The 17,534-nt window shown below is 37.0% G+C and overlaps 1 protein-coding gene across 2 annotated transcripts in view; it reads left to right on the plus strand.

The window, feature by feature from the left end:
* The window catches only part of LOC132796257 (sex peptide receptor), an 82,641-nt gene continuing 65,107 nt past the window's right edge, over window positions 1-17,534 (plus strand). Inside the window, exon 1 of one of the 2 annotated variants that reach the window (XM_060807355.1) lies at window positions 1-117. The gene's annotated coding sequence lies outside the window, so the exon portion shown is untranslated. Of the gene's footprint in view, window positions 118-13,433; window positions 13,486-17,534 lie in introns of those variants that run through there. The other variant, XM_060807356.1, reaches the window with a different exon arrangement.

The following is a 17,534-nucleotide window of genomic DNA, read 5'->3' on the forward strand; positions in this document are numbered from 1 at the left end:
TCTATTCAAGTGCACTCAAGAGTTTCCGCAGTTTGAAATGGATTATTTTAAATAACTAAAAATGCAGATAATATATAATTGCGTGTATTACAGTTGAGTTGAATTATACATATTCAGGTAATTATTCAATCTCAATTCAATAGCAGCCTTTCTACAGGGTATCTACCGAACGTTCAGTCGCGTCTCAAGCAATCACAATTCATTTTATTCTTTGCTTTTTTGTTGCTCATCTTTTTTTTTTTTGTTTGCTTGCTTTACTTTGTATATTTGTAGGATGAAATGAAATCAAAATCTTTATGAAAACATTTCATGCAAATGAATAAATAAGCAAGTGCCTAAGAGAGACTTTGACTGACAGCAGTCAGATGCTAGCAATGGATGCGAGATTGTGACAAACACACACACACACACACACATGTACGCACACACACATACATGCAAAGGGCAGACGAGAAAGTTGAGTGGGGGAGGCAACAGTTACATATTTACATAAATATTACACGGCTATTACGAAACGCCTCTGTGACACGCCCCCTTCTAAACAGAGTATTTGTATAGGCAAAATGTCTAGTTACATGTGTAGCCATGTGAGTGTGGTGTGTGTGTGTGTGTGTGGTGTGTGTAAATATCTGTCTGCATGCATTACAATAATATGAAAATTATTTGTAATGTAATTTCAACTTAATAAATTCTCATATAAAGCATCGCCCCCCGGTCTCTATCTTCCTGCTCTCACTCTCCTCTTTCCTCATTCTCCATCCGGCATACAAGCACGCACGGCACACACACTTGCACACACACACACACACACACACGCTTGGTTAAGTGTTTAAACAGCAACGTGGCAAAGCAGTCGAGGCACCTGCAAGAGCTGCCTCATTACGGAAGCCGTCGGCGGAGCTGGAAACGGAGACGACAACGATGCTGCAGCAGCAGCAGCAGCAGCTGAAAAGGGACTCAAAGGGGGGTAGAGGGGGACCGACTAAGTCGTAGGACAATGAGGACGCCGGCAACGGCGACAGGAAGTAAAGTTGTCAAAAGTAAATTTGCATAAACGTATGAAAAATTTTAATATTTACGACAAATTTGCAGCTGCCTTCCCTCTGCCCCAAGCGAGCGCAACTTTTTGTGCTACATACTTGGGGGTGTGTGTGTTGGGGAGGAGGAATGGGAAGTAAAAGAAGGGAGCAAAACATGGCTAAGAGCAGAACCACAATCAAAACCAGCAGCAAATGAAAGGTGCGGCTGCACTTCCAGCTGAAAAGGAATCTAGAACGGAAATGGGGAAGGCAGAGGAGTATGGAAAGGGGAAGGGGATGGGGAAGGGGAGGGGGAATGTGGCCAATGCTTTAGAGCATAAACTAAATTAAGTTAGCACATTGAATGGGCAATGAGGAATATACACGTTGCCGTTGCCATGGACAACAACTCAAAACGCAGCATTTCAACAGTTTATCGAATTCGCTTTCGCTGCAATTTCGACTCCTCCGCCCCGCCCCCGCAAAAAACATTTTGCATAACACATTTCACTTGGCTGGCGATTTCAGAGTTTGCTGGACGAGCTGCACACAATCCTGCGGCCAGCTGCCAACATTTGCCAATGGAGCAAGTTTTGCCAGCTGCAGTTTATTTTTTTTTTTTCTTCCGCTTTTTTTGTTAGCCTGCAGGGAACTTGGAAGCATTCAAATTGAATTTTGTATTCCAGTTGTGCGGTTGTAACGTGTCTAACTGCATAAATGTTTGACCAACAAATGTACACAAAAGCTTCGCAGCATTAGCTAATTGAAACAAAAACTGCTCCGACAATGCGATTTATATTGTAGGTCCATATTGTGTGTCCATTCACACACAACTTTATTTACAGGGTATGAAGTTGACTCGTAAACAGCTCACTCAACTGGCATTAGATATTACTTCTAGTTGACCAGGCCTCACAGATCGTAGAGTTAAGAAACTAATTTCCGAGCCATGTTGCAAAGCAACTTTGGAAACTGAGATTTACAGCTGCCCCATATATATTTTGTGTATTTATTGTTTTCAATTTAAATTTCGTAAACGAACTTTGTTAAGCTCTTTTTAAATGCTCTGTAAAATCGATCCGCAATTCATCAGCAAATTGAGGAGCGATCAATTTGGGCCAGAGACAAACAAACGCAATCGCAGCTGGCGACCCATCAATAATTTGTTTATTATTTTAACGATCGAATGGTCTTTCACTCAGTGCTGTTATGGCTATGGAATTGGAATTGGAATCCGTCTGTTCTGTCGGTCAATTGACGCATCTACTCTGGCCCATTATGTTTCGTTGGCTCATTAGCAATTAGCGCTGTCATTTAAATGATTTCTTAAATGCCAAATGCCTTTCGAACTTTCGCACTTTAATGTCAGTTTTACACTTTACGCAATACCCGGCAAATATTTTGAATGGATTGCAGCGGGTATAACAGACTATAACAGCAGTTGAAGTCAAAATTGAAAGTGCTAATTTACAATTCAATTGGAGTAACATTTAAATTCAATTTGAATAAATTTATGACACATTTTCTATACAAATGTAAAATGGTTTTCCTTTAAAATGAAAATTGGATTAAATTTTAACAAACCTCTGAGAAAAAATGTTGTTTGTGTGAAACCAAATTGAATAATTATAGATGAAAAGGTTTTTGTGTAAAGTAAAATTAAAATTTAACACTTTTTTACATATAGTTTTTTACTGTTAACAATATGAATTCATTTTATAGCTAATTTAAAATTTAGACTTCATATTTCGACACACATCTGAGACACTTTTTTACATACAGATAAAATGGATTTTCCTTGGTAATAAAATTATTTAATTTGAATGGCGATTATTTTGGTTGAGTAATTCGAAATTTAGACTTAACATACCCTTTAATTTTATGAGTGACGCATTCGTTTGATTGTTGCCTTAAAATGCATGGATTACAGACTATTTTACTTAATAGTCTGAGAGTCGAGGGTATTAAAGATCCGTGGCATATTTAGCGGCTGTTTATTTGGTGTCGATTTAATTGCAAAACGCGCTACACAAATGCCATTTTAATTGAATGTAGAATGCGTGTGTAGTCCGTTGTATTTCGTTTGTTGCAAGCATACTATTTTGGTTGGCTATAATATAATTGGGGGCCAACTTTATCTGTAATCGCTTTAATGTGTGTTTTCAGTGGCTTTTAATGTTGCTGGCAAATGGCTCTTGGATTGCTTTGAGCCCATTAAATGTGATGTGGCTAACGTGGATGAGTTTCTAATTGCCGCATTGCCTGCCATCCTCATCTTTCCTTTCTTCTCTCTCCCCATCTCACCTCTCTTTGCCACTGGCGTTCCAAAAATGAAAAAAACAAAAACGGAACTAAACTATTTTCGTTGCTTTTGTGTGCAAGTTTTTTGAAGTCCATTTCGCTGAGGGCTCTCTTGCTGCCAAAGTACATAAATTGCATTCTCATGTAGAGAAAAAATCAATCAATTGCGATTTTTGATTTCATTAAAAATTGATTGGAAACTTGCAACTATGCCAGAGGCAGTGGCTGTGGCAGAGCCCTCGCACTATATGTGCTTCATTTTTGCAATTAAGGCAAACTTTAGACTCAATTGACCATGTCCAGGAACCACGCCCACTTGTTGAGCGACAACACGAGGGGGGCGAGCAGCAGCAGCAGCAGCAGCTTCCACTTTTCACGGAAATTGAAATTAAAGTTTAAGCAAGAATTGAGCGCACATGTTAATATCAAATTTATGGCAGCAGCACTCACAAAGCGTAAAGTTGAGTAAGGTATGCCCAACTAGCAGATACTCTAATTAGTAAATAAATTCTACTTAAAGCAACAATGAAAGCAGCAGTCGAGTGTGCTCGACTGTGAGATATTCGACTATGGATAGAAGCAAAATAGTGCGGTATTCATTTTAAAATATGTCAAAATAAAATACCGAAAAATTCTAAAATTATATAATATTAAATGCTATTTTAGGTATACTGATAGTACTACATTTACAGTATACCATACAGTGTCAAATATAGGCGTTTTCCCCATACAAAATATTTCATTAATAACTTCTAAAATTTGTATCTAATCGCAACCAAATTTTCTGGAATTATAAAAGTTATAATTCTTATTGTATATCGGCTCTACCTTTAATATTACGCTTGTTATTCAATTTTTATCGATTTGCGGGGGCGGAAGTGGGCGTGGCAAACATTTGAAACGAGCTTGAACTGCAAGGAAACATATCATAGCAAAAACATAGCTGCATCTTTTATAGTCTCTGAGATCTAGGTGTTCACACATGCGGCCGGACAGATGGAGCGTCAACAGCTGACGCTGATCAAGAACATATATACTTTGTAGGGTCCGAGATGCCTCTTTCTGTTATACACTTTTCTTGCATTCACAAAGTTATAATATCCTCCTACCCTATGGATAGATAGTCGAGTATGCTCGACTGACGAACTGTCGACAATTTGTGGTGAAGGTAATAAAATCTGATATATTCAAGCTTTGCCGCACTTTACAACACTGTGCATATGTGTGTGTGTGTGTGTGTTGTCAGTCGCGAATTGAGCACTTTGATGAATGGTTAATGCTTCATATAGTCTGGCTACGTGCCACATTTGAGTTCACCGGGCGGTAAAGCCTATTTATGTTGCTGTCGCTTGTGCGTGTGCGCTTCCTGATTGTAATTAAAACTGCTTAATTTGCTGTCGGAACACACACACACACACACATACACGACCACAAAGGCGGAGACGGAGCCGGAGGCGGAGGAGGAAGGGGATGTGGCTGGAAGGGATGTGGTATTGTCAATGCAACACAATTAATGACGAACGACGCGACGCGAGACGAGCACGAGTTCATTTTGACTTTTGTAATGCTCAGTTTAAAATGTGTAATTGATGCCATTGTTTTGGGCAGCTCGTTGTCAATTGTTGTATGACTCGTTTAATAAAGCACGCGCCATCAGTTTGCACAATATTATATTACGTATACGTAATGTTCAACTAGTTGCATTGTGATTGCAAATCAAATGCTCATCAAATCTTCAATAATCTTGTTATCTACAATGCTTAATTCAATTGCAATTATTACCGCTGAATGGGGGCATTGCCAATTGTTTGCTCTAGCATAATTGCGGGTTAAATTAGCAAACAAATTGTGTGTGCGATTGTTCTGTGTCATTGCGCATAATAAACTGGCAATAAATATGACAATTTTTGTTATACATCGTGCATATTTAGACATGAAATCGATTAGAAAATGATTGAATACTTAATTAAATCATTTTACATTTTACACGTTTGCTCAGCTTTGACGAATAATACAGAAATTAATAAATAAATTATAGAATATTGCGCCGAATCAAAAACTTATTAGATATACATATATAGAAATATTTTATGGAGTCAATTTTTTTTTAAATTTAAAACAAGAGTTTTTTTTTTAACTGATAATAAGTGTGTCAAGTTTTAATGCAACTTAAGATACTTAGTTTTCTATTCATCATGCATATTGATGCATTAAATCGATCAGAAAATTAAAAAATTTCACATTTTACTTTCACATTTGCTCATTTTTTTTAATGCTTACTTCTTGAACTTGATTCCAGCTGAGCTTTGCCGAGTAATATTGAATTGTCAAATGAACTTACAAAATACTGTGTTGCATTAGAAGCTGCTTCTTCAAGTATTTCGATGCTGCTTGAATTTTATTAATATGTCAAAGACAGAATTTTAAATTGACAATAAATGCTGTAATTTGTTCTTATAAAATTTTAATTTTAACACATTTGCAAACTTTATTAATTCTTATTTTATTATGTTTCCTTTATTATAATTATTTTATTATCTGTATTTTATTGAATGTTTTATTAATGCTTGCTTAGCTTTAATACTTTTATAAAAAAAACATTCCAACATTTTTTGTAGAACTTAAATATACGAAGAATCTTCTTTAGGCATTCAGATTTGCTTTAATGTTGCTTATAATTCTTGTTTAAGCTGTCAAAGAGAGTATTTTAAAGTCGAGAGCTGCCAATTGGAAATCGAAATAGCGCCTGAGCCTTTATGCTGGCTATTTAGAGCGATTTATCATATCAATTATTATATTGCATGAGTATCTGATGGATTTTCAGTGCAACTCGAAGCTGGGCTACGAAACAGAAAGTAGCAACAGAGCGAGCTTTCACTTGCGATACAACTTGCGATTTATTCCACTAGACACACACACACACACACATACAGAGAGAACAACACACAGACACACACCGTGATGAATGCTTAACATTTGACCTGCAAGTGCATTTTGCCAGCAGCTCAGCGCGCAGTTGAGGGATCTGTGGGCAGTGTGTCTGTGTGGGTCTGTGAGTGTGTGTGGGTAGTTTCCAAGGGGGAGAAGACTGGAGAGGAGGTAAAGGAGATGCAGGCAACGCCCTGATTACATTTGCCAATGGCTGCCAAGTGCAGCGGTTCTTTATGCTATGCATAAATTACCTTGGCGAGTGCTCGAATAGACAGACAGACGGCAAAAGAGTGGGAGAGACAGTGAAAGTGTAACAGAGAGAAAGCGAACGAAAGAGAAAGAGAGAGGGACAAGTGATTGTGGGTGGCAAGCTTTGTGCTGAAATGTCTCGGCGAAAGAGAAGAGACTGAGAGACAGAGGCCTCTGCTGTCCTGGGCAGGTGGCGGCCAAGTTGCTTTGCCACTTTGTTAACTTTCATGATGCTGTTAAAAGTGAAGTGAAGTGCAGTCCAGAGATAAAAGCGCAAGCTTATGGCCTGTCACTGAACTTGGCCAAACACTTTCAATGAAGTTGTGCGGCAACAGCAGCAGCAAACTCCGTCCGCTTTGCTTTATCTTTGGCGGCGTCAAAATGGCTAATTGTGCGAATCTCGTTTGGCAACACGAAGCGCTAATGGAAAGCACGTTTTCAAAGCCACTTTGCAGCTCAAATCTTGCATTTGGCAGCCAGCAGAACTTTCTCAATATAAATTACGATTAGCTTAATATTCAAAGTGTAATATTTTATTTCATTCAGTAGATAAGAAATTAACTCAAAATGTTACCAAAATATATCCAAGTAATCATTCACAAAAAATTATGATTTGAAGAAGAAATATATCAATAATGAATTTATAAACACTTTTATTTAATGATTTAAAATATTTCAATATTAATCAGTCATATTTATGTTGATTATGCCTTAATAGTAATATTATATTTCATGAAATCGTGCATTTATAAATACATTTTATTTACTATTTGAAAATATGTCTATATTTTAGTTTAAATAAAATGAATATAAGGTTTTATATATCAAAGAAGATCTATATTTTAAATACTAAAACGTTATGGATTAATAAATAACTATATGTACTACGAATTCATAATTATATTTGCAACACATTTTATTTTTTAATTTTAATCAAAATCTATATTAATTAGCCAATGATTCACATGTTTGTTATGGCAAAATAGTATTATTCCATTTAAGTAAATTTTTTGGAAATATTATGAAATTATTTAAACATTCTGAATATTAAAACGTTTAGCAGTCACTGACAACAAGTTATAAATTTATGAATAAATACATTGAACATGAATTTTAAAACATATTTTCAACGCATTTTATTTATTATTTATATCATGCATGTTTATTACAGGAAAATAGTAGAACTAAATTTAGGTCAAATTCTTAGAGAGCTTTTGAAAATATAATCAAATTACGAGTAGTTCTAAATTCCGAATACTAAAACGTTTAGCAAGCATTCAAACAAGTTATGAATTTATGAATAAACATGTAGTTTGACATATCAATCATGAATTTATAAACACTTTTTCAACGCATTTTATTTGTTACTTAACAAAATTTCTATAATTTATGGAAAAGAATTTCCGTTTTATATATTCTACTGCCAGATTAATGTATGCAATAAAATGACTTGTTCAAACAATTTATTGTCAACAATTGAAAGATGGTTATGCGAATTCAGCTTAATCAAGTGCAAGCCGAATGATTGAAGTGCCTTGAGTTGATTGAAGCACAAGCCCTGCTGTTGATTGCATGAAGGCAACGCTAATTTGGAAGGCAACTTGATGGGTCAATGAAAGAGTTGATTGAAAGTGGGACACACACACACACATGTTGAAGACGCACTCAATCGCACTCATTTGCTAATGATTGATGGCCAATCGAAGCGTTAAGCCGCTTTTGTATCCTTTTTTTGTTGCTTCAGGACCCTAATCCTGTGTATGAGCTCGCATGCAGATGGATGTCAGCTCGGATGGCATTTTAATTAACCAAAAGCGTTTTAACGGGCGACAGTTTTAATGAGAGAGCGCGAAGGAAAGGGGGATTTGGGTTGGGTGCCAGTTTGAACATGTCATTTAAGTAATTTCATTTAAATCTTGACTAAGCCTGCAATGCGAGAGTCGAAACAAAGCGCATTAAATTGTAATGAGGCAGCCGCACAGCAATTTCCATTTTGCCAATGGCAACAGCAACAGCAATGGCAACAGCAATGGCAATGGCAAGGACAAGGTCATAGGCCATGGCCCAGGACCCTATGGGCTATGGCAAGCCGCTTAAAACGTTAACTTATTATTTGTTGTTGTTGCTTTCCTGGATTTTTTCCTATTTTCATTTTCTATCTGCCAACAACAATAATAATGTGAGAGGAAAACAGAAAATTGCTTCCAATTATGTCTATGACGGGCTTGTCCATTAGACTAAGCAAATGTTTGAAGTTATAATTGAGGCGACATACTCATTATGTTCCACCAAGAAAACCGCCTCGATGTGTATGTGTATGTGGTTGTCTTTACCAATTAGCTGCGCAGTGCAATTGCAGCATAAATTACAATTCAGTTTATTGAATTCCAAATAATTAAAGTGCAATAAATAAAGGTAGAGTTTGTTCTGATTTACTAACTCGATTATGCTTCAAGGTAGCTAAATAATATGTTCGTTTATTTTAAAAGCAAATCCGTCAATCAACTGTTGCGTCAGTATTATTTTGTATTTTTATTATATTCAAAATAGTAAAAGAGAAATTAAAGACAGCAGTGTTTTCTCCCATTTAATTACTCTTCTATGCTTTACCTTTTAGATAGCTAAGATATTAGTTAGTTCTTCCATGAGTAAATCAGTTAGTTAATCAATCAGTCAGTCAGTAAGTTAATCAACTGTCAGTTTTGAGACAGACAGACAGTGGAAACAGAGAGTGAGAGAGAGAGAATGAGAGAGATAGAGAGAAAGGGAGTGAGAGAGAGAGAGAGAGAGAGAGAGAGAGAGAGAGAGAGAGAGAGAGAGAGAGAGAGAGAGAGAGAGAGAGAGAGAGAGAGATAGATAGAAACAATTGCAATTCAATAATTAGTGTCAGTCAATCAGTGTGTCTGTCAGTCGATCAATTACTCTGTCAATCAGTCAGTCAATCAGTCAGTCAATCAGTCAGTCAATCGGTCAGTCAATCAGTCAGTCAATCAGTCAGTCAATCAGTCAGTCAATCAGTCAGTCAAACAGTCATTGAATCAGTCAGTCAATCAGTCAGTCAATCAGTCAGTCAATCAGTCAGTCAATCAGTCAGTCAATCAGTCAGTCAATCAGTCAGTCAATCAGTCAGTCAATCAGTCAGTCAATCAGTCAGTCAATCAGTCAGTCAATCAGTCAGTCAATCAGTCAGTCAATCAGTCAGTCAATCAGTCAGTCAATCAGTCAGTCAATCAGTCAGTCAATCAGTCAGTCAATCAGTCAGTCAATCAGTCAGTCAATCAGTCAGTCAATCAGTCAGTCAATCAGTCAGTGAATCAGTCAGTCAATCAGTCGGTCAATCAGTCAGTGAATCAGTCAGTCAATCAGTCGGTCAATCAGTCAGTCAATCAGTCAGTCAATCAGTCAGTCAATCAGTCAGTCAATCAGTCAGACAATTACTCAGCCAATCAATTAGTCAGTTAGGGCCAGCTAATCAGTTACGCAATCATTCTGTCAATCAGTCAGTCAATTAGTCTGTGAATCTATGCCAGTCATTCAACTATTGCGTCCGTTGTATTTTAAAAGACTCACACTATGAGTCGCTTCAATTCAATTGCAATTCAATTTATTAAATTCAAAAAAAGTAAATTGAGAAATGCAGAGCTTCCTCTCTTTTGTTACCACTTTTACTTCTTACCATTTGGCTAGCTAAATAATTAGTTAGTTCCTCCAAGAGTCAGTCAGTCAATCAACTGTTGCGTCACTTTTACACAGAGAGAGAGAGAAAAAGTCGCAATTAGCTGCATTTCACTTCTGGGAAAGCAGTCACAGTCACAAAATGAGACTGCTGGCAAATCGTTTACAGTTCGTAATGGACCAATTAACTGTATTACGTTTGTTGGCCAACACACATACATACATACATACATACAAACATAGACGAAGTCGAGTTTGATTGTCATATGCTAAAGCCAGGGATCTGGTTATGAAGTGGCCAAGCAACGTTTCTCCTCTCTGTCTGTCTTTCTGTTTGTTTGTCATTCTCACTTTTGGCTATAACTTTGGCTAGTGCCACGTGCTAATTGCCAGCATGAGTTGGCTTTCAAGGTAAAATCCGTGCTAGCTGCCTTGACTTTGCCGTTGCCTTTACCTTGTCTCGTCTCCTTTTTCGTCTCGCTCAACAGGCAAATCGAAAAGCTGGCAATTACATTACGCATACGACACGTTGCCAAGCGAGCGTCACGCAAAGGCTCTGCCAGACATTAAATGCTGCGTGTGTGCGAGTGTGTCTGTGTATGTGTGTGTGTGTGTGCGTGTGTGTGTGTGTGTGTGTAGAGCATCTACTTAATCAGACAATTATGTGTCGCTAATATTGATATAATCTTGTGCTTAATGCTTTTAATTTAGCTCGTAAGCAGTTGAGGGCAATATTCTGCATAATCGAAAGCAAGCTGTGCGTGCAAACTGCGCTCTGCGCTCTGCCCCCCGCCCTCCGCCCTTTGCTCTCTGCTCCCTTTGGAATTATTTAATCCAAGTTCTTGATTGCTGAAGCTTTTAAGTAGCTTGCAGGCAAAGAGTGCAGCATTTGCATCTGAACTCTGGCATTTTGTAGTGCAATTTTCATTTTCATTTTCCTGGATTTTGCTTGATGTGGTTTTTCACTCACTCTCTGTTTTTTTTTGGCAGTTTTCATAAATTTTTATGTGTGTTTTCACATTTGGAACGCATTTAGCAGCGTCATTTGCAATTCCGTTTCTGCAGTTGCCATTTTAATTAACTCGCCGGTAATTACATTTAAACTTGGATCAACTTTTATATTCCAAAAATTAGTTTGTACTGCAAACAGCAGCATACAAAAAACCAAAAAGAAAAATGAAAAATTTCAAACGAAAACAACGACAACACCGACAGAAACAGCAGCCAATGATTCTAATGTAATCAAAATATTTTGTTTGAATTCGAGTAGGACACAACTACAGATGTTACTGTTAATGAATTATGCACGATTTATAGTTAGAAAATTGATAGGAAAGGGGGTAAAGTGTAAAATGAATGTGTGTGTTCGAAATTAATGTTAGTTCAATGCTGTGAACTTCTACTCTGTAGATTTTCATTTGTGGAAGTTAAAACTGGATTTGATATTAATAAATGAAATGATTGAAATGATACTTTCATTGTAATCCATTCAATATTCCTTTTTTTTAGCTTATAATCCCTTTGAGTACGTCCAAAGCTTAGGTTTATATTCAAGCTGTATAACTGTGTTATAAAGCTTGAACTTTGAGAGTTCAGGGATTCTCTATATATATCTATAAACATATATATATATAATATATACAATTATTTCTTGCTATTTAAAGCATTATAATTCAAACTTAATTTAATTATACTTCAAACATTTTCTTCAATTAAATTATTTTATATTTACAATATTGTTTTCGGTAAAATTTGAACTTTAAATGATAACTGTGCTATGAAGGTTTTACTTTAGAATTTTGGAACTGACTGAAAACATTTCATCTTAACCCAAACCATTTCTTTAATTAAACTGTTAAATTTACAATACTGGTTTATATTTAAACTCAATGACACAGTTAATATTTAAGTTTCACTATTGAATTTAATGTATTCTACATTTATAAATACATAAGTGTATTTCTTGGCATTTAAAGTGTCGTATGAATATTGGCATATCTGAAATCATTATATTGCATTTATCTGCAATTAACCAATTTCTATTTAAGTGGTATTTTCGCTTAAGCAATTTTTTTTAATTAAATATGGTATAGAATTTAATCGTAATCTTATTGCATTCTCACAGTTAGCATTCAATATTCTGTTGTCAATAAGTACACGAAATGTATATGCTAAAACTCTGTCAAAGCTTTACAATTTAAAGCTGCGTTACATTTACTTATGTATATGCGACAACCCCTTGGCAATGTCTATCTTCAGCTTTGGCTTTGGCTTTGGCTTTGGCTTTGGGATTTGGCTTTGGCATTAGCTTTGATGAATTCACATGTCAATGGCAGACGCATTCGATATGCGTTGGGATAGATGTGTATTTTCGGCGGGGGAAATTAAAATATAAAAGCGGAAATACATGTGTTCTCCCGCCTCGCACAAAAATGTCGCATGCCACCGATGATGCTGCTGCCGATGCCGATGCCGCTGCCACTTGATTGCCGCCGGCAATGGTCTAGTTTAGCAGTGGGTTATTGGCACGCAAGCGGCATAAGCAAATGCCCACACACACATCCACACCCACACTCACTCACACACACACACACACACACACACACATACATACACATACAACAATAACCCCAAGATAAGTAATAGCAAATTGGTGGCGTCTCCGCAGTGGCAACTTTGGAATGCCTCGCACCCAAGATATTCAACTGCAAGCTAGCCGAGTATTTATAGCTGGTAGTTCAGCCTTAGCTTCAACTTTAGCTTCAGCTGGTTGCACGTACCAAGCTCAACAAATATGTATCTCCTAATTACTGCTGCGAAAGTCATGCGGCGTTTGTTCTTGTTGTTGTTGTTGTTTGCAACCACAGACGAAGCTGCTGCTGCTGCTGCTGTGGTAATCATGATTTAAGCGCTAAGCTGCTTTACACTTACATTCTCACACTCGCCCAGGGCCACAGCTCCATTTCATCCAAGTCACACACACTCACACATACCAGGCACACATCTCCTGCCCTTTGCTGCTACTTCAATTTTGCAACACACGCCTCATGTGTGTGTGTGCTACGTGATGTTGAAGTTGAAGTAAATCGCACAAGACTCATTGCCAATGCCAGAAAACTGTATTGCCTTTAAGTTTCGTTCAAGCTGGATGGATAGGGTGAGGAAGAAGGCGAGGGAGAGCGAGACCGAGTGTGAGAGCGATAGTTAGAGAGGCAGAGCCACGCCCACTTTGTCCACGAATGCATATTAAATATGCAAGCAAAGGACTTTCGAGTGCTTCAACGGAAAACAGGACATAAAGGCGTTTAAAGTAAATACGTTAAATTCAATTTGTAACTAACACACAAACACCTTACGCACACATATCAGCACACACACACACACATTCCGCCAGCCCTGCGGTGGGGTTAACTGCCCTTTAGGAGGGGTTAAAGCGAGGGGAATGCGAGGCAAACAAAATACCAATAACAAAATACACGCATTGCCAGAGATATTTTGTGGCGGATCCTGAGTTTCCCTCTGCCAACAAAGGGGTGGTAAATGCGGCAGGAAGAAGAACGAGGGAGACCAGAAGGGGTGTCGAAACTGAATGGAATAACAACAAAGCCATTTACGTGCAGCATGGCGAAATCTTTGAAGCTACCAAATAGGCAAACCTGCAAGTCCAAAAGCAAAAACACGAGCAAAGGGAATGCTGGCAAGAAAAAACATATCTGCTAAAAAAGTAAAAGAAAAATGGCAAAGAGCACATAAGAGATGGACGGGAAGATACCCTTTCATTAGAGCCTAATATTTTAAGATTAAGCAAAGCTTTAAATAAAGTTAAATTACAGCACGCAGAAGAAACTAATGCAAAGAATATATTAAAATATCGAAGATAGATTCCCTGTACTAAGTTTAGCACAAAAAAAGCATCGACAAACTAACGAGACCAATGCGAACGTAAAATTGGAATAGTAAGAAAAACTCTAAAGAAAAAAATGTGAAAGAAGGCAAGAAATTTCGATTGATTGACCAAAGCTACGCAATAGAAAAAAACTAAAGTCGCTTTTAATGACTATTGACTGGACAAAAACCGAAAGTCGTAAGTGGAAAAGTAAAAGAAAGAAAATGTAAGAAGTTGCAGGCAACACTAGAAGATAATCTACAATTGCAATTAATGTGCTTTAGTTGTTACCATAAACCAAACATAAAAGATATGCTGTAGAAGAAATAATAATGTTTATACAATATGAAGTTTAACTAGTTTAAGAAATACAATTTTAGAGGAAAGCATTTAAGAAATTTGTATAAAACAAAAAAGTACTCTAGAGAAAGATGTGCAAGCCCTTTCTCATAGGCTGCTGGGTATCGAAAAATCAAGTATGAAAGTTACAGTCGAGAGAGCTCGACTGTGAGATACCTGCTAACCCTTTAGAATTAAAGTAAGTTTAAAATATATACCAAATTTGTATACCAGAAAAATATAATGGTATATTTTTATACCAAAGGTTATATTTGGTATATTTGTATAGTATCACATTTGAAATACACCATAGAGTGCAAAATATGCGAGATTGTCAGCCAAAGCAACTGTAGTAAGTAGGCGTTATTCCCATATTTATTAAATAACTTACAATTTTTAACCGATTCAGAAATCGTAAATACTTTAGTTATAATACCCATCAACCCTATGGGTAGCGGGTATCGAAAAAAAGGTGAAGCCAATGGCGAAAGGCAAAGCGAAATCATTGAAAAAGGCTAACCCAACATACTGCATATGTGAGTCAAGGATGTTTTGCCAGCTCTCGCTTTTGCTGAGCCAAGTCAACTGAAGCTAGCATGACTGTAAGTGTGAGTGTGAGTGTGTGTGTGTGTGTTGGCGTGTATCAGGCTGATGGCATTTTTGCTATTGCCTCGAGTGATTTACAGCAAAATTTGAATGCGAACATGAAATGAAGAAACAGCTGTAGCGAGCAAAGAAAGGAACGTAGGCAAAGACAGTGACCGACAACGAGAACGAAAACGAAACCGAATGTTCGTAGCAGGCGCATCTAACAGGAAGCGGAAGTGCTTTGTAACTGTAACTGTAACTATAACAAAGTGGCGGCCGGTTGACTTTTATCTGCTTACGGCATAATAAGCAGCAGTTTCAATGGAGGCAACGGCTCGTAACGAGCATTCAATATGCCACACATGGCGTATGCGTGATATGCGCATACGAAATGCAATTTTTTGCGCTGCTGACAAGTGAAATATGAATTTGACTACAGTAACAGCCATAACAGTCTCAGCAGCAGTAACAGTGCAGACGTCGCATTCGATTCGATTCGCTCAGCTCAGCTCAACTCAGCTCAGTTCAGCAGATGGCAAACTCAATCGAAATCAAACACGTACATACCTGTCTGGTCATGCACACCTCAACACCGAGATTGAATGAGAGAAAAAAACACTGTGGTTGGAGTAAATCACTTCTGGTGCTCAGCTACTGTAGATTTGCTTACCAAATGCTGCCAGCTGCCAGCTGCCAGCTGGACAAATGAGCAATTCAATTTACTCTTGACTGGCCAAACAGAGTGACGACATGACCGAATGACCAAGTGACTGCTGGACTGCTTGACTGCTTGAGTGTCTGACATCCCCAGAAGCACGTCTCAGCGCACAAAAATGCAATTATAATGCCTGCAATCGCTGGCCTTTAAGTTTGCATTTGTGCAAAGAGCACAACTGTCAGCATTTGGAGACAGTGTCAAAAGAAAAGGCAACGAAAGCGGCCTGCCAAATAAGTTAAACCAAAGTTTTTGCATTTGAAGGCAATTACCACGCTCGATAAAAATGCCCTTTTATTCTCTCCACTGCAATAAAAACATTTATTATTCATTCTCAACTATTCAACAATGGCTGAAAATTTTCTTGCTCGCATCGTATTTGATTATTGATGCTAAACTTGATGCAAGAAAGTTTAACTTTGCGCATTTTTAATTGATTTGGTTGACAAGTAAAAGGTTGATTTATTTTAAATACTTTAAATTTTAGAAATTTTTGATTTTGGCATTTTTATTTAGGCATAAATATTTCTTCTGCCCATTTTAGTCAAACCCAATCTTATTTCAAGTATATCCAATCTAGAATTATTCTAGAACTTTTATTCTTGATTTAATATTATTCCATTCTAGAATTAAGAATATATTCTTTAATTAAGAAAGTTTCATCTTGCTATTTGACTCAAAATTAATCTTATTTCAAGTATTTTGAGAATTATATTACAACTTTTGATCTTGATTTGAGATTTTGCCTTTTTGATTCAATTGATTGTTTGATATTGATTTGATATACATTATAATTTTTTTTCAAGAATGAGCAATCTAGAATATTTGAAGAATTTTGATCTTAATCTTTATTTAAGATATCATTCTTATCTTTAGCATGTCTTCTGCGTACAAATTCGAAAAGCAATTGAAAAGTGCCTCAACTGTAAATGTCATAAATATTCTGAACAACATTTTTGATGCGTATTTTTAGCGCAACTCGAACGCGAAATTGGCGCTAAGAGTTGTTGATTTATTGTCATGGCATTCACCTTAGACAAAGGCTTAGCGTTGCAATGACCCAGTGAAAAAAATAAGTAAGTGGCACTTAAAATCTAATGTCTGTCATATGGATTCATCACTTGATCTACGGATGTGAGACAAGCAACTCAAGTGTGCTTTGAGATAGACTTCAATGGACAGCAGGAAATCAATTTTATCTTTGTTGTTGTTGATTTTGAACAACAACAAATCTGTCAACTGGATAGATATACATACATAGATAGAAAGATACTATAAAGGAAGTAACAAGCTAAAGAGAGGTGGACAAAACAGTCTAATAAAAGTCATTCAACTTGAGCTGCCAGTCGACTGTGAGTAAAAGTGAACTTCTAATTGTTGTTGAAGCTTGAATGCTGGCATTGCGTAGACCAAGACCAAGACCAAGACGACACAAAACAGGACAACGACAAGCACAAGGACATGGACAAGGACAACAGAGTCAGAGTCAGAGAGCAACGACGTTGACAAAGAATCAATCAAATTCGTTTACTCGTATACAACGTATGTCTAATCAAATAATACAACCATAGCAATCGCATGGAATTAAAACGCAGAGCGTCGAAACCCATATAAATACTCCGCCCACAGAATATGCCACGAAACTGATAAGGAAATTGCATTTGCCGAAAAAAAAGGCTAAGGTATATTACTTTTATCTCAATATTTATACTTTTATTTACGTGTATGAAACGCGCGCATAAAAGTTAATGACTTTAGACATTTCTCGTCGCAAGTCAATGGCCAAAACTCACAACGAGAAGTTAAATCGAAAGTATAGCAAAAAAAGAAA

The sequence above is a fragment of the Drosophila nasuta genome, chromosome X (assembly GCF_023558535.2).
Source record: "Drosophila nasuta strain 15112-1781.00 chromosome X, ASM2355853v1, whole genome shotgun sequence".
Lineage (NCBI taxonomy): Eukaryota > Metazoa > Arthropoda > Insecta > Diptera > Drosophilidae > Drosophila > Drosophila nasuta.